Source organism: Vulpes vulpes, chromosome 4 (assembly GCF_048418805.1).
Source record: "Vulpes vulpes isolate BD-2025 chromosome 4, VulVul3, whole genome shotgun sequence".
Taxonomy (NCBI): Eukaryota; Metazoa; Chordata; class Mammalia; order Carnivora; family Canidae; genus Vulpes; species Vulpes vulpes.
In genome coordinates this window covers 146,744,737-146,762,606 of record NC_132783.1, presented here as the reverse complement: position 1 = coordinate 146,762,606, position 17,870 = coordinate 146,744,737, and the positions used below count along the sequence as shown (strand labels likewise).

Sequence of the window (17,870 nt, the reverse complement as noted above, 5' to 3'; positions counted from 1 at the left end):
TGCATCTGGACGAACAAGGGATCCAAGCGAAAACAGTTAAAGCATAAAATTATGTGATATTTCTTTTTCAAAATTTTTTCCATTGGGGTAAAAGCTGCATTGTATAAAATGTAGCATTTTAACGATTTTTGCAGTGTACAGCTCAGCAACATTAAAGCACATCCACGCTGTGCTGCGACCATCACCACCACCCGTCCCCACCACCTTTCTCACCTTGCAGGACTGAAGCCCTGTCCCCATCAAACACCAACCCCTAACTCTCGGCTGGCCTCAGTCCCCGACCACCACTGGGTTTTCCTGTCTCTATGAAGGTGACTCCTCTAGGGACGTCATGAGTGCAGCCTGTATTGTTCGCCCTTTTGTGACCGGCTGACTCGGCTCCACCTAAGGACGACCAGGTGGGTCCACGCTGTAGCCTGGACAGGTGCGCGGTAATTTGGTTCGCCCAGACTCCTAGGATTCCAGAGCTGGGTGCCAGTTCTCAGTTCCAAGGAGGTAGTTTTAAGAAAAATTAACGGGTGAGTGGGCTACAAAGGGAGAGTAAACCTGGAGCAGTTGCTGCCCCCAGAAGATGGTAAAGGGCTCCATAGACTGACTCCAGCACCATGACCCCATGACCCCCTAGTGTGGCCCCTGGGAAATGGCTCCTTGTGAGGAGAGGGACCCTTGCTTAAGGCAGAGAGGGCTCCTGAGCCTAGAGCGGCAGGGTGATCTGGCCGAGGGCCTCGGGGCGGTCCTGCCCCTCCCCCTCCCACCTGCCCACCCCTCCCCCTCCCACCTGCCCACCCCTCCCCCTCCCACCTGCCAGCCTCACTCCCCACCTGCCCTCTAGCCCCTCACTCCACCTGCCCTCCAGTCCCTCCTCCCCCTCCCACCTGCTAGCCACCCCCCCCCACAGTCAGTCCCCAGGGCTGCTGCCCAGCTGCCGGGAGAGACCCGCTCTTGGTGGGAGAGACCTGCTCTTGGCGCAGCCTGAGCGCTCAGCGCCCTTGGGCTGCACTTGAGCCGCGGGGCAGGGCGGGGGAGCGGGGGTCCTGGGTCCAGGCCAAGCAGGGGAGAAGCACCGAGGGGTCTCCTCCTCGCTCAGTGCTCGGGAGCCAGGACCGAGTCAGCAGGCTCCCTCCTTCCCTCCCTCCCTCCGCAGTGGCACCTGGAGGAGAATGTTCTGGACACGCAAACGGAACATGTGCAGATGCCCGAGGGCCAGCCCACCCGCGCCCCTCCTGTGTGCTGCACCCTTGGCTCCGCCTGGTCCCCCTGCGGCTCCTCCCCAGCACGGCCAGGTCTCCCCGCGGCCTGGGGGCATCTGCAGCGGCCGGAGCAAGCCAGACCGGTGGCCGCTCCCCAGGAGCCCAGAGCCCAGAGCCCCCTCTGGCCGGCACGGGGGTCCCCACAGCAGGATCCTCGGCAGCGCAGGGGCCTCCTGAGGTCAGGCCCCGTGCAGCTCCCGGGGCGACCACACACGGAGGTCGGACCCCAGACAGCGGCCCGGGACCCGCGGTGACCTAGGGGCGGGGGAGGTCGGACACCAGATGGCAGCCTGGGAGACACAGGGAGACCGCGGGGCAGGGGAGGTCAGAGCAGGTCCGAGGAGGCTGCAAGCAGGAAGCAGCACAGTCGGAGGCGGGTCCACGGGGCCCCACCGCCCAGGCCTGGCTCCAGGCTCCAGGCTCCGCGCAGGTGGGCCCCGGTACAGGGCGACGTCGGGAGAAGCAGAAAAGACCCACTGCCGTCACCCGGGGCTGCCGTCAGAGTCAGAGGCCCAGGTGGCCCATCCAGGTCCCGGCAGCCGGACCCTTCACAGCCGGGGGAAGAGCAAGGCCACCTGTGGCAGAGGCCTGCATGTCACCTTTCCTTTTCTTCTTTTAAAATTGTATTTATTTATTTTTCTAATTTACCGGGGGGGGGGCAGGAGAGGGCATCCTAGGCTGGCTGCATGCCCAGCGCGGACCGCACGTGGGGCCCGATCTCACGACCCCGGGATCACGACCCCGGGATCGTGACCTGAGCCGAAATCAAGAGCCGGGAGCTCACCCGCCTGAGTCGCCCCGGGGGTGCCCCTGGCTGTGACCTGTCAGGGGCCAACCCTTCCTCCTCCCCGTGAACACAGGAGGCAGGGACTTGGGGAGGATGGAGCTGCGCCCCACCCGCACCACCGCCCTGGAGCCAGGTTCACGCCCACCCCCCCACCCCCCCCCCACCCCCCCCACCCCCCCCCACCCCCCCCCCACCCCCCCGCTGCGGGAGGCCGCTGAGCTGAGCAGCTTTATGAGCAGGGCTGCAGGGCCTCCATTGCCCCGAATTCCCGTATTCACGGAGGAGCCTTTTCCACTTGTTCACATTCCCACGCGGACGGTGTTTGGTACAAACGCCGGTGCCTTACGCTTCTCCCTCTGGTCCACCCTTTCCCTGTACCAGAAGCAAAGCGGCTCAGGGACTTCCCAGACAGGATTGTGTCCGTGGGTCAAGTTCCGCGGCCACCAGCCTTGCTGCTTCCAGCTACAGGCACCACCGCCCTGCAGACTTCCCGGCCACCGCCGGCCAGGGCAGCAGTCGAGGTCACTCCAGGAGACGTCCTTTGGCCTGAAGAGAGACAAGTTTGGTGCTTCCCAAGCGAGGGGCCCGGCCCTGCAGCCAAGGCGGCGCACTGCTCTCGGAGGGTCGAGCCAGCACAGCACGCCCCTCAGGGCACCCCTGAGCCCCACAAGAGCGGAGTCCTCCTTGGCATCACTTCTGTCCACACTGCGGGGGGACAAGGAGGCCCAGGGACAGGCCTCACGGTGAAGCTCCTGTGGCCAGTACGGAATGCAGAGATCACGGAGGGGACGGGGGCGGCCGCCGACGTAGCTGCCACTGAGGAGCCAGGCCTTGCAGGAGGGGGCCCGGAGCGGCCGGGGCGAAGGCACCTGCAGCCCGGAGCGGGCACACTTCGGTGGAGATGAGCGGCAAGTGGCCAGCGCTGCCCGGGGGACACAGGGCTGTCATCCAGGAGGGTCACCCAGGCCCCAGGGGCCTCGGGGAAGCACCCCGCGCAGGGCCGTCCTTTCCCTTCTGCCGCCCGCACACGGCCTGCTTGGGGCCCGCGGCCGGGGGGCAGCCGGCGAGTCCGCTCGGTGCCCGTAGACGCGGACCGGGCCCTCCGGCAGCCCTGAGGCAGAGAGAGCTGTGCCCGCTCGGGAGCAGGAGGCGGGACCCTATGCCCCCCAGCGCCCGCTGCTCATTATGAGGCCCCGTGAAACTTCAGTGAGGGTTTTTAATTTCCTTTAAGTTTTCACATTCTGTTCCACAAAGAAAAGCTTCAGGTGTTATTACTGTGCCATTCAGGGATAAGGCAGGAGTAAGCACTAGGGAGGAAATGATATCACAAGGAGGGGTTCAGTCATAAATTATTTTAATGGTCCAGTGGGGGAAAAAAAACTGGTTTATCTCCCTCGACTCACCCTCATCCTCTCTCTCCCTGTTCCCACCAAAAATTCAAAAACCAAGCAAATAAACAAAAATACCTCAAAGGGTATGAGGCAAGGGAGGGAAATGCTTTTATGCCCCGGAGCTGTCCACCCCTGGAAAAAGCAACAACAGCACAGGCATCCAAGGGCTTTCTCTACATTTAGATGTGGAAACTGCCCGACAGGCAGACGACAGGCGCCCGGAGTCCCTACAGGATCAGTTGTACCCCGTTCCCGGCCAGCCGGTCAGCGGCTTTATTTTCAAAGCCCCACTACGAGCCTGATGACAAATCCGGGCTCTACACCGTAAGTGGTTTTTTTTTTTTTTTTTAATCTTTTCTTTCTTTCTAAAACAGAATGTCATCCCATTAAAAAAGAGAAAATCTGGCCTCTTTCAAACAGCCCATAAATATTTTATACTCTGCGAAGGGAAACCTCAAACAACACAGAACTATCAAAACGCTGCCGCGGCTAAGTAATCAATGATTTAATAAGCTCAAAAGGGAAATAACTACCAACAAGCACACATCACCATCACCGCTGTGGGGTAAGGAGGACAGGGCCTTCGGTTTACGGCGCGGTGCTGCGTTTCAAGAACACTCGACTCTCACCTCTACGCTTCCCCCTTTGGACTCACTGTCAACCTCAGCTGCTCAGGACTGGCCTAAGCCGGGGGTCACATTTCTTCTTGCTGAACCTGGGGCGGCAGGTGCATCCCAAGTGCGTTTCCTTCTCCATCTTTTCATTTGGATTTTGCAGACGGAAAGCACTCTAGTTCTACTTTTTACCGGATTCTCTTGTTTCGTGTCATGGTAAGGGACGTACGTAACCCACCCAGAATCCCTAAAGCAAAGGACTTTCCCCTCGGACAATGTTAACCATATACAGGTAATTCATAAAGCTATTAAAATAAATAAAACCATTTGCACAGAAAACTACTACAGGCTCTCCGGCGATATATTAGACGGAGGGAGCCAAGATAGGCTCAGTAGCAATACTGTTTGCTATTAATCGGACTGTTCATCACTATTAATACCACTAACGCCACTATCGGCGTCCCCCGCCGTGACACGTAGTAGCACCCTGGCCCCACTGTGACACAGAACATGGGCCTCGGAGCGTCGGCCCTCGCGACGGGAAGTGCAGAGTGTACGGTGAGTGCTCCTCACCGGGAGGGTGACCCGTGCGCCTCTGCGTCCTGAGACAACTACCACGTTTAATGAGCACAGATTTTATGAACTATCAAGTCCCCTACGAAAGTGAAGTGTGCACCAGGCAGGGCAAGGGCAATGTTCATTTTGTTGCACCCTGAAATAAGGTTACTCACTTCTGCTGAACTAAAAAGAAAAAAAAAAGGGGGGGGGATCCCCGGGTGGCTCAGCGGTTTGACGCCTGCCTTTGGCCCAGGGCATGATCCTGGAGTCCTGGGATCGAGTCCTGCATCGGGCTCCCTGCATGGAGCCTGCTTCTCCCTCCTCCTGTGCTTCTGCCTCTCTCTCCCTCTCTTTCTATGTCTATCATAAATAAATAAATCTTTAAAAAAATAAAATAAAATAAAAAGAAAAAAAAAGGATTAAGTCCAAGTCTTCGGCTCTTGGTGTAATCCCCGGCATCCCCATTTGTCTTACACTGGAGATGATGTGACTGATTTTCTTTTTTTTTTTTTTTTTTTGATGTGACTGATTTTCAAAAAGAAAAAAAAAAATGTCTGGATATAATATATAATTAGAGATACTCGTTTTACAGTATGGATTCGGTCCAATTACAGAAACTATTTTCATTTCCCCAAATTCTCATCTGTACCCTGAGCTTCCCCATGGCTTATGGGTCTCTTACTACGAAGTGCTGCTTTTGCATTATTTTTCAAGAAGATGTTAATGGAGGCACCTGGGGGGCTCAGTGGTGGAGCATCTGCCTTTGGCTCAGGGCATGATCCTGGGGTCCCGGGTTCGAGTGCCGCATCGGGCTCCCCGCAGGGAGCCTGCTTCTCCCTCTGGGTCTGTGTGTCTCATGAGTAAGTACATAAAATCTTAAGAAAACATTATCACTCACTAGAACACAGAGCAAGTTACTATCACCACCACAGCTGATGACTAACGTGCATCAAGAAGACACATTTATTTTACCTTCTTATTTACTGTATTTACTGACAGATAATTGAGGTCCGATATTTTATTAGCTTCGGGTAAAGCGCAGTGACTCGACACCGGGATGCCCTGTGAACTGCTCACGTGGGGCCGGGTGCCACCTGCGCCAGACACTTCAAGTGGTGCTGTGTTTCCCATGCCCGGGTTGTAGGCTAACCCGACCTCTAGGCGGGTGCCACCAACCTCCGCCCTCCCAGCCATCACCTTTCTGATTGTTGTCAAGCCAACTGTTCTTAAAGTTAATTCAGACAAATGACATTTTTCACTGTCACTGCTTTTCTCAATTCCTACTATTCTAACTGCATGGTCTTCGACTCCTCCTCATTGCAGATACACACGTTAATGACATTAAGGGTTAAAGACCTTGGGTGGAATGGCCTGGAAACCTAACCACGACTTCTAACATTTCTACAGCAAAATGTATTGTAGGTGCATTTTATGAATTATAACCCGCCTGTAAGCTCCAGACAACACTAAAGAACAGATGAGCAGACATAAAGCCGTAACAGGAACCCCTTAAGGCTAGTCCACTCCCTACTGTTTACCCAGCAGACGTTTCATATACAGAAAGAGCAAAGCAGGGAGCCTCATCAAATTTAATTCCAGATGGCATCTCTGCTGTCACCAGGCACCTGGCGCAAGTGTAATCGTATCCTCGGCACAGCACCATGATGATGCAGATAAATTTCCTTCCCCCAAAGTCCTTACTTTTATATTCCAGTGCCAAATATTGAGAAATGTGGTTGGATTTTCCAGCTTTTGCTATTGCATGAAGGCAAACGGCTGAGAACCAGACTGCATTGTAACAAAGCATTTTTACATGTTGAGGGAAAAATGAATATTCATAGCATTTGCATTCAGGTACAAATGCAAAAAGCTCTCACGTATAAAGACTATAACCAAGTTGTTCCAGGGAGGGCGGAGACAGAGGGAAAGAAGAAGGGAGAGGGAGGAAGGGGGAGACAGGGAGCCAGAAAGAGGGCTCTGCAGACACCAAGGACACCCGTGGCCCCATTACCCGCTATCCGCTCCCAGGCAAGCTGTTTCCCAGTTTACTAAACCCATTAGCCACTGAGCATGATGAGAACGGAACTGGCTCCCTTCACTCCCGACCAGCTCTTGCAGAGGGTGGTGGCACCGGCACCTGCCCGCCCCGGCCCCCCCACGCCGTCCGCGGCGAAGCCCTCCCGAGTCTAGACGGCCCCTCAGGCTCTCCCAGCCACCCAGCCCTCCGCTGGGCCCCCTCTCCCGTGGTCTCCCTGTGGTTGGTCTCCCCGCCCCCTCCCCCGAACTCACCGGCCCTGCTGAAACCACAATCCTCTTTGAAATGTGCAGATCCAAGCCCGCTGCACCCCTCCTACCAGGAGCCCTTGGAAGTTCCCACTGCTCTCAGCACTGGAACCTTGCCAGTCTGGGGTCTGCTCGCCCTGCCGCCCCAGAGTCCTGCCGCTGCCCCCTCTGGGCTGGTTCACTGCCCAGATCCCAGGGAGCATCCGTCATTCCTCAGCTGGAATCCCTCTGCTTCTCAGGATGGGGACACACGCTTCTCTCCAGGTCTCAGCTCAAACCTCTCTGACCCTTAAAGGTGAAGGTTCCCCCCTATGGTCCTGGAGGAGAGCATCCCAGAGGGGAGCGCATTCTGTACAAAGTGCCTGCCTACCTGCTTGTCCTGGGGGATGACGGCTGTGCATCCTTTTTCTTACTCTGTCCTTAGTGACTAACACTGTGCCCGGGACACAGAAGGTGCCCGAGAAGCATCGTCGAATGGACACCTCGGTGAAGAGGCTCTGCCCTGAGTTCCATGGTCCCCAGTGTTTACCGGAAAAAACACTCTGGAACCAGCACCGTGAGCACCCAGAGAAACAGGTCACAGCTTCTAGCCCACGAAGCACCTACCGTGCTCTTGCTTAGCAAATTCTTTGCTGGGTCACTGTCATGACTGTCATGGAAACTGAGGAAGGCCACTCCCACCCAGTCTAAACCAGAGAAGGGCCCACTGGTGCACGGCCCTTCCCCTCCGCGTCTCTGGCACACGCAGCCTACAATTCAAAGTAAATGCAACCTATCATTTCAAAAAGCACAAGTTACCTAGATACATCCCAGGAATTCAACTTAAAAAAAAAAAAATCAAGACAAAACCAAACTACTGAGAAAATCCAGCATTAAACGTCTTTCTTTCCCAAAGTAGGGCAAAAAAAAAAAAAAAAAAAAAAAAGGCAACAGTAGGCCCGTTGGCATACGTGTCGCCCAAGCCACGTCTCCGGGTCACCTGCAGCCGGCTGGGCCCCCAAGTCCCCTGCAGACCCCCGGGCCAGGCAGTCGGGGCGGCGCACAAATACGCGGGGGCAGCGGGCACCACCCGGCTCCCAGGGGGCTCATCACAGCACCTTGGCGGGCGCCTCCTGGACAGCGTGCATGGCCGCTGGCTCTGCTCGGCCCGGGGCCAGCAGGTGCAGATGCAGGGGGATGCCTTGGAGCCCCGGCAGGCGCCCCTCCGAGGGAGACCCGGAGCAGCCGGTGGGTCCGGCGGGAGGAGAGGGCACCCCCGAGGGCCCTCCGCAGCTCCCTAGCACCCCGCCACTGCCTGCAGTCGCCCCAGGGCCCGGCCATTCCTCCCCCGTGTCCACTTCTGAAGCGGGAGGGGACGCCCAGGTGCACGCGGCACCTGAGGCCTGGCATCCAGAAAGCTGAGCTTTGTCTCCTCTCCCAGGTGCTCACCTGGGAAGTTCTAGGAAGCACACTGCTTGAGCACCACTGAATACATCAGGAGAGCACTTCTCGGGGCCCCTGGGGGCTCAGGCCACTGGGTAAGCATCTGCTCTTGATTTTGGCTCAAGATCTCAGGAGCGTGGGACGGAGCCCCACCTCGCGCTCCCTGCTCAGCAGGGAATCTGCTTGAAATTCTCTCTCGCTCTCCCTCGGCCCTGCTCTCTCCCAAATAAATAATAAATCTTTAAAAAAAAAAAAAGTATGCGGCCCGGGGGGCTCAGCGGTTTAGCGCCTGCCTTTGGCCCAGGGCGTGACCCCGGGTCCTGGGATCGAGTCCCACGTCGGGCTCCCTGCATGGAGCCTGCTTCTCCCTCTGCCTGGGTCTCTGCCTCTCTCTGTCTCTCAGGAATAAGCGAATAAAATCTTTAAAAAAAAAAAAAAAGAGCACTCGTCTCTGTCTTGAAAGCTGTCAGAACAGGTATTTTCCCAACATGCAAGTAAAGCCGACAGGATCTTCTTCCTCCCTGGGCTGATGTGAAACCCCATGCAGAGCAGGGATCTGGTCCACAATGTGCCCACGGAGAAGCATGGAAGTCCTGACACAGTTTAAAAGTGTTGCATCATGAAAACCTGAGCTGATCTCTCAGCATTAAACAAAACGCTTTTAGTAAAAGAAATCATTTAAAGGAGCTTTGAGAGAGATTGCACGGAGGTCCCCGGCGGCAGGCTCCCCGGACCGTGGAGCGGCGTCCAGGCAGGGACACGGCACAGCCACACGGGCCCCGCGTGGAAGCCGGAGCCCGGGGAGGGAGCCTGAGGAGGGAGCACTCGTGCGCAGGTATTTCTAGCACTAACCCGAGGAAGTAGTCAGATGTGTGCAAAGATCTCTGGATAAAAACGTTCCCAACCATTATTCATAACAGAACGAAACAGAACCACCTTGAACGTCTAACCACAAGGGAATACATAAATTATGGCATCTCCAGCGAGAGAATGCTGGGAGGCTACTAATCATCGCGAGCTAGATGAGTACTTAAAGGAAAACTGCCTATGATGTAAAATGGAAAGAGGTTAAAATTTTGTTTTAAAATACATGCAAAAAAAAAAAAAAGAGGTTAGAAGAACACATGGCAAAATAAGGTACGGCCGTTACCTCTAGGTGGTGGGTTTGCCCATGATTCTTACTTTCTTCTTTTTGGTTAGTTTTCTCCCCTTTAGGATGAAAATGATTATAACTAGGATAAAAGTAATAAGCGTTGTTCTTTTGAAAGGAGAAATCTTCTTCAAAAAGCCACAGGCTTTCCCAGTGGCTTTTGATGTCAATTAAAACTTTGTACATCACGATTCCATCCTTTCTAAGGCTGAGGAATGATCCGTTGTATGTGTAAGTACCAGGTTTTGCTCTATATTAGCTTTTAAATCAGGCTTTAATTTTTATCAGGTCCGAACATCAAAATGATGGGCAGTTGGTATGATTGAAGGATGTATTTCATCAAAAGAATTAAAAACACCAGACAGGAAAACGAAAACAGTTATTTTACGCAGGAAGCCGAAGTCTCCACCCGGCTGGAAGCCACTACGATCTGCAACAGCAAGCCATGTTCTACAAGAAGAAAGAGTAACAGGTACTACACAATGGGATACTAATTAGTGGCCCGAAACTCAGTGATCTGGGACCAAACGTGCATGTGTCATTTTGCAGGATTCCTTAAGGAGCTCCGCCTGGGCCATCAGAGCGGGGCTGCGTGGGGCAGCGAGTCCTGCGGGCTGATGGACTTGCGCGCCGCCGCCGCGCCTGGTCACACGCACATGGCACTTGGCACGGCTCAGGGACCATACACACGAGGCCTGCACACCTCCCCGCGTCACTGTACCCCAGGTCTTGGTTTCCTTCTTTTACTTTGGAGGCTTTACTCACTAGACAGTTGGAGCGAGCGAGGCACCGGCGGGAGGCTGAGCGGTGAGCCCTGGATCAGGAGCCTGGCCGGAGGCAGCCGCGTAACCTCGGGGCCACCAGGCGCCCCACGCTTCCATTTGCACAAAGGAAGGAAAACGAGCCTGCCAGGACCCGCCCGGAAGGAAGGCACCTTAAGCCTAAGTTGAGAAAGTAAGAATTCTGGAAGAGCAAAGGCGGCCTTGCAGCCGCGTGCAGAGGCGCTGTCACCGTGTCCCCGCGAGGCACTGTGGCGCCCCGTCCCGGCCGCTGCGCCCTGGCTGCCAGACCACTGAGGCACTCAGGAGCCCGACACCGCGCTCCCTGGCGACGGGCCGCGCCAGGCTCTGCACCCCCTGCCCTCCGGCCCGAGGCGCGCGTGGCCCGCACATCTCCGGGGTCCGGGCTGCGGCCCCAGCGGCGCGGCCGCTTCTGAAGGCACAACAGGCCCCCGGGGCCCGGTGGCACCGCAAAGGACAGAGGCTCCGAGACTTCCCCAGGCGTCATGCCACATGTTTAAGAGACCGAGTGGGGATTCCCAGAAGCTTGTCGACGCAGGCTCGTGATTGCTTAGTTAAGACCATGACCTGGAGTGGCCACAGGCGCGGGCACGGGACGATGGGACCTCAGAGCTCCCGGACCCACACCCGCCATCCTGGGGCCGCTCACAGAACATGCCACCTTTACTCTCACATCCCAGGACAGCCCAGCCACAGGGCCACCTGCTGCCCCCTCCCACCTCAGCTCCCCGGCCTCCTGGAGGAAGCAGCATTACACCTGCCGGCGGACGGTCCGTGCCTCAGTCGCTTCATTCCACCTAAACGTCCTGAGGGGCCTCAGCCGCTCCCTCCCAGTCACCTCTGCAGCTGCTCTGCCAGGGATCCTCCTCTGTCCAGGCCAATGGGGCGCAGGAAGCGTGTGGTGAAGTGCACCTGGAGGTGCGCATGGGCGCCTCTCGCCTCCCCACAGTCCAGGGCAAGGAGCCACCCCCAGGCCGGGGACGGCTATGTCCACTCGACTCAGGAGGCGGCCCCGCGTCTGTGCCGCCAAGCACATCTTTACAGAAAGGCAGTCCTCTGAGGGTGCCAAAGGTGTCAGACTCTTCGACAGCCTGGCCCATCTAAAGATCGCCAAATGCCACAAAAAATGCAAAACCAGCAAGGACCTGGGAGCTGACTTAGACCAAAATGTACTCCCCTAACTCGAAACAAGGCTGGTCCATCTGTCCCGGGGACCCCGGGGGGCATTTCCTGAACCAGGTAACTCATTGGGGGGAGAACTTACCCCCACCGCCCTGAGCAATAACCAAGTCATCTGCCTTCCCAGGGTGGACTCTGAAAACATTTTTGGTAGAAAGGGGCAATCGCACAGAAGCAGCCGAGCGTTGTGACACACGGGTCCGCTAGCTGACCAAGGGCACCGTCCTCTGTCATTTTAAGCTCAGCTGTCCTCAACCATGAGCGGGATTTGGTTGGAACAGCAGCTGAATGATCCCAAACCATGGAAATAGCAAACACAAAACAAACCAGCAGCTCTGAGGGTGGATGGCTTGCCATGCAGGAGTCAGACATGTGCCTCTTCTGTGACCCTCCGTCCACCTTTGCAGGTGGGGCGCGTCCCTCTTTGGTGACAAGGGCATTCGCAGCGGAGGAGGCAGGGCAACCACAGCCGGAGGGCGGCTCCGACCCGCCCGACTGCGACTTCCGAGCATCCTGCGCATGTTGTCACAGACCGCACTGTGCAATTACACGTGCGCCCCGTGACGGCAGAAGTGTCCTGTGTATGTTTTCTTAACCCGGACCTAAGCGACCTGCGGGCAGGGCCCTGTCAAAGGCGGCAGTGCCTCCCCCGTTCAAAGGTCACTGCTCCACGCCGACTCTCAAACACAATCAGTGCAGGTAGGAAAGCAGGGGTCATGAGGTGCATACGCTTGGTCCCAAAGGAGGCCTCCAAAATGATTTACTCTTCACGTTTCATGGAATTCTAACAAGCTTTGGTGTCTTAGGCCCAGGGCAGATAACAAAGCAAATAATTAAAAAGTACTCATCCTGTATTACCTAATCTGTTATTATTTTGTTATTTCTATTGTCTTGGTCGGTGCCAAACTCTAAGTACTTTGACTATCACCTGTCAGCAGACATCCCCGGCTTCTCAGCACAGCAGATACTTATAAGACACCAAGAAATGTCACAGCACCTTTTGCATACCGTATTTACTGAATAAGGCGGACAGATACGTGATACGCATCTCCAGCAACAATAATTCTCAGACTAAAAAAAAACAAAAAGAAACCAACAATTTGCATTTTAGGGGATAACCTTCAGTTATCAAGAAAGATGCGCAATCCGATAGGCAGCTCATGTCCAGATAATGTCGCAGAAAACAGAGTCCTTCGTATTTCTAGCGCATCTCCACAGCAACTCAGGGAGTCACATGGAGAAAAAACACCAGATTGACTTTTTTAAATATAGGCATCACCCAAGTCACTCTGGGATGAGTTTAATGAGGTTTATTTATTTCAAGTCCCACTCACAAAGGATGATTTTCCACGCGGGGTCTCTCAGCCTCCCATCCCAACGCAGCCTGCCCAAAGTCGGACGGGGAGGGCCGGGGCACGGGAGCCACAGCGCTGAGCACCGGTACACACCGGACTTGCCACACTAAAGGAGAGAGACGTACCGTAAACCAGAGGACTCGGGACTCACGGCTTTCCAAGAATCTGATGCATTCCTAGAAAGATACTTAGATGCTGCCCCCATATATGAAGACTTTGACGATCTCTTGAAGGAGAGGCTGGGGAAGAAGCATTCTGACAAAGCGGTCGTAAGGTCAGTCATCAAACCCGTCAAGAAATAAATAAGTGGAGGAACAGGCTGCAGGCCGATAGCTCCGTGGCTCCAGAAAAAATCTACCTACCTGAGTGCATCGAAAGAGAGACACTTCCAATGCAGATAAACATCTAAAGAGAACTGGCAAGCACCCTGGAGAGCTGAGGATCACTTGGACTAAGGAGGTCACAGTGTCCTTGACTAAATACAGACTGCCAGAAAAGAGTGACCTCATTTTCCATGTATGAATGAGAGACTGAAATAGGCACCAAATTACGCCAGGCATAAAGCCCGAGGCCGTCAGGAAAAACACATTATCTACTTTGTACACAAAGATGCTCACTGAAACTTTATATCGCAGGAAACAAGAAGCCTCGGCATTTAAACAAATGGGGGAAGAAACCATTGAAGGGGATTACGAGGCACAGACTTCCAGTTACAGAACAAATAAGTCTTGCGACAGAAAGCACAGCACTGGGGGCACCGTGGGGCACGGTCAATAGCACCGTGGCAGCAACTCGCTCTCCTGCGGAGCGCGGGAAGGCGGAGGATGGTCAGATCACTAAGCTGGACGTGGGGAACCAACGCCGCACTGTATGCCAACTGCTCTCCGATAATAAAAAGGCATAAAAAATAAATACCATCACGAAAAGTAGGCACTCGATAAATAATAAAAGAACAAACAAAAGAACAAGAGGAGAACATTCAGCAAAGGGAATTACGCCGCTATAATCGGATACGATGCTTCTATTTAAAATCATACCTAGGAGCACCTGGGGGGCTCAGCGGGTTAGCCCCCTTCAGCCCAGGGCGTGACCCTGGGGTCCTGGGATCGAGTCCCATGTCGGGCTCCCTGCAGGGAGCCTGCTTCTCCCTCTGCCTGAGTCTCTGCCTCTCTCTCTGTGTCCCTCATGAATAAATAAATAAAATCTTTAAAAAGTAAAATAAAATAAAAATAATAAAATAAAATATAAAAAAATAAAATATAAAAAAATAAATAAAATAAAATAAAATAATAAAATCATACCTAGGAGCACCTGGGGGGCTCTGGCGGTGAGGCATCTGCCTTTGGCTTGGGTCATGACCTCAGGGCCCTGGGATCCAGCCCCACACCAGGCTCCCCACTCAGCGGGGTGTCTGCTTCTCCCTCTCCCTCCCCCCACTCATGCTCTCTCTCTCTCTCTCTCTCTTTCAAAGAAATAAATAAAATCTAACAATAAAATAAAATCATACTTAAATACTTGTAAGTGATATGGGAAAATAACCTGTGTTCTGCAAAACACATACCTATCTCAGTTACATTGAAAAAAAAATGGGTAGGTGATATCCAAAATGTTAAATAAGTTTCTTTCTTCAGGATGGAATCAGTTATTTTTACTTTTTTCCTCCATTTTAGACACTTCACCAAACTTTAAACAGCTGGCAGGTATTATTTTTATGATTCAAAAAAATGTCATTAATTCCATTAATACAGAATAGATTGAAGGGAAGCAAGTGTCCCCCCAGTAACTGCTTGGAAACTTGGCGTGAGGTTGCCATTTCCGTCTCTGGGTACTTTGCAAAGTGGAACGTGGTGGGCAGCTCTATTATTACTTAAGGCAAGCTCTGCCTGGGGAGTCTCTTGCATCACTTAGGGACCTCGGATAGGGTCCCTTCCCAACGCTGGCCAAGGTCAGACACTCACCCTTTTCAATTCTTGTACCTCCTGGTCTGGGGTGGGTGAGGGGATATATTTTTTCTACTTAGTAGACAAAAAAAAAAAAAAAAAAAAAAAAGACACTTATTAAACTATTTTTCCTGGGCCTCTCCTTTTTCCCATTTTGTCATGTTAGCGATTTGAAACACTTCTGTGATAGCCTCAGGCCAGGTTCCCCAAGTTAGAACGGACTCTGCACATCCTACGACCCAACTTTCTCTACCAGTTGTAACAATCCTTATAGGAAACTCTTCACTCTCACATAAAACCTTTGACTCTTTGAATTATCGCATTCGACCCAACCAGTGCAGCATTCAGGGCAATGAGGGAAATACCCACAGTTAGGGTTTTGTGCCAGAGCGAATTACCCAACAGAACACATGCCTCCTTAAGTTTAGAGAACAAGTTCAACCTTGTCTTCTCCTTTGAAGTCTTCATAATGAAGCTGCATTTAACACTTTAAGCGTCATTACCCTGAAACAAAGTTCACCTACTTATTCTACATAATTTGGAGAACTTGGCTTTCAAGGAATTCAGGGACTTTGCACCAAGCTTAGTTTTAGACAGAAACGACAGTCTTTGACCACGGTGACACACGGACATCCGCAGCCACTTTAAAGAAATACGTTGTTCGAAATCTGTCTCAGCAGTCTGTAGTGCTCTGGCGAAGAAGACTAAGTAATTTCTAAATAATTGTATTGCAAAGTGTCAGCTGCTTCTGATCTTTTCCCTCCCTTTTAACCCAAGGCAAAATAAGATACACTGTAATTTATCGGCGTGAGTTATCTGTGTAATTTGGTTCTTCTGTGAACCTCCTGGTCACGATCCCCTGTTGCTGAGAGCCCCTTTTATGATTGTCTTACATCCTAAAATCCAAAATTTGACACCTCAAATTAAGTTTAAGCCCAGACTGGGAATCAGAAAAACGAGAGCTTATTCCTAAATTTCTAAGAACTTTCCGGGCGGATTTCAGCAGGCGAGCCTGCCGGAGGAGGCAGAGAGCAGAGCGGCCAGGAGCTGAGCAGCTCTGGGGGGCCCGGGCTCCGCCCCGTGACACCTGCGGGATCCCCGACGAGTCCCCCAACATGCCCGCACCTCTCAGTCTCCTCGCTGATACCACGTGCTGCACCGAGTGAATGCAAACAGTTAATACCTTTGATTTCCAGTCTGTAGAAATAGAGATAAAACGATAATTCTAGATTTCATCATAAGGTGTCCCTATGCACCTACCAGGGCTCTACAAACATTATTTTAGTTTCTGCAATAATGGATCTATTCTCATTGCTTCCTACGGTGGTTTCGTTTATGATTAAAAAGCAGGTTATCCTATTCCATACAGCCTTTTCTTCCCCAGGAAGGAATCAACCTTCCCTTACCCCCGGCAAATTACTGCCACCATCAAAATTTAAAATGTGATCATAGGTTTGGCCTGTCTTGTTGGAACACTCCACGATATTTGGGTTTCCTCCCTGATGAGCCACAGAGTCATAGGGAAATCTATGTCCAACAGAATGTCCATCCATCAGGCTCCTCCCCGCCCCTCCCCCACGCACTGACAGCGCTGAGATAATCCATGAATATGTAATTCCTTTACACAACCACATGTGTGCTGTTTCTTGAAATTTCAGTGGGAATCCTGTATATAGCTGGATTTCCATTTTAAAAGTTCTGTCCACATTTTGTACAGAAACAACAAACTGGAGCACCTGGGAGGCTCAGCGGTGGAGCATCTGCCTCTCTTTGGCCCAGGGTGTGACCCCGGGGTCCGGGGATTGAGTCCCATGTCGGGCTCCCCGCAGGGAGCCCGCTTCTCCCTCTGCCTGTGTCTCTGCCTCTCTCTCTCTCTCTCTGTTTCTCATGAATAAATAAATAAATCTTCAAAAAAATTTTAAAAAAAGAAACAAACTGAGACGTTTATAATCATGAAAAAAAGACATCTTTTACTATCTTTTGTTCTTGACAGAGACTTAAAAGCTAAAGAGATGTTTTACGGTTTTATTTTTTAATTTTGCATTTCCTGATCATCTCCAGGGTGTATGACCCAAGGGCTGCTTTGACCTCCTGGGTTACCTCTCTACTTTAAGATTAGTAAATTCCTGAAATATGAAGGATTGTTCACGGAAGGCAAGCTGTAATACACCTGCCCACTCTGAGAGAAGAATGGTAGAGATCTGCACGCGTCCGTCCGTCTAACACACGATTAAAAACCCATGTCAAAAGCAGCGCATTTTCTGAGGTCTAAAGTAGTCCTACTTTTGCAGACAGGTTCACTTTCCCCCTCTCTGTTGTGCTGTAAGGCAGGTGGGGTAAAACGCACTTGCATTCTCTCCCACGGGGGACCAGGTCACTCGTCTACCGTAATTCTTTCCCTTCAGGTTATGAAAACGTTAAGTTCTGTCCCTCTAACCTTGTTTTGCGAAAACCATTATCATGTGATACCAGGTGGCAAAAGATGGTTTTGGAAACCTATCAATTTCTTCTCCCCACCCCTTCACCCCTAACTCTGACAAACTATCTCTACCACCAGGCAGCCCGAAAGCTCATAAAGACACTGGCGCGTGAGCGATGAGGGCCTCAGACCACACTTGTTGATAAAACTTCTGTGCAAAGAGACAACTCTTCTCGTGCTTAGCTCCTGTCTGCTGTGATAATCAGGTTCGCGATGTTTTAAGGATGCAGCTGCATTATTAGACCCCCTGGGATAAACCATGTGCATAACCGTTTATGTCAACCCTCCCTCCGGTGACCTCAGGAGATCCTTTCCCTTACACTAGAATCAAATCCTCGTTGCATCAGCCCGGCATTAAATCAAGGCCTGTGTGAGGTAATAGCACGGTACGTTTCAGGTCGTTTAGTCACAACACAGCATACTCTCACCTCCACCAGTTACCCCGTATAATTCTCTCTTTCCATCCCTCTCTCACTCGTGAGTGTGCGCTCCCTCCCTCTCTCTCCCTCTCTCTAACATGCACGCATACACACACAGACACTACAACAGTTCAAGGAGAAGTGATCCGGTCAGCAGCCCCGGCTTTCTGACAACCTTTGGAGGGTAGCTCCAAAAAAAGAAGCCTTAAAATAGTACAAGGTGCAGGTGGACACACAGCACGT

At 52.7% G+C, this 17,870-nt stretch overlaps 1 protein-coding gene across 4 annotated transcripts in view; it reads right to left on the bottom strand.

Moving 5' to 3' along the window:
- Positions 1-17,870, bottom strand: part of ANKH (ANKH inorganic pyrophosphate transport regulator) — a 113,309-nt gene that overhangs the window by 93,135 nt on the left and 2,304 nt on the right. The gene's annotated exons all lie outside the window — the stretch shown is intronic.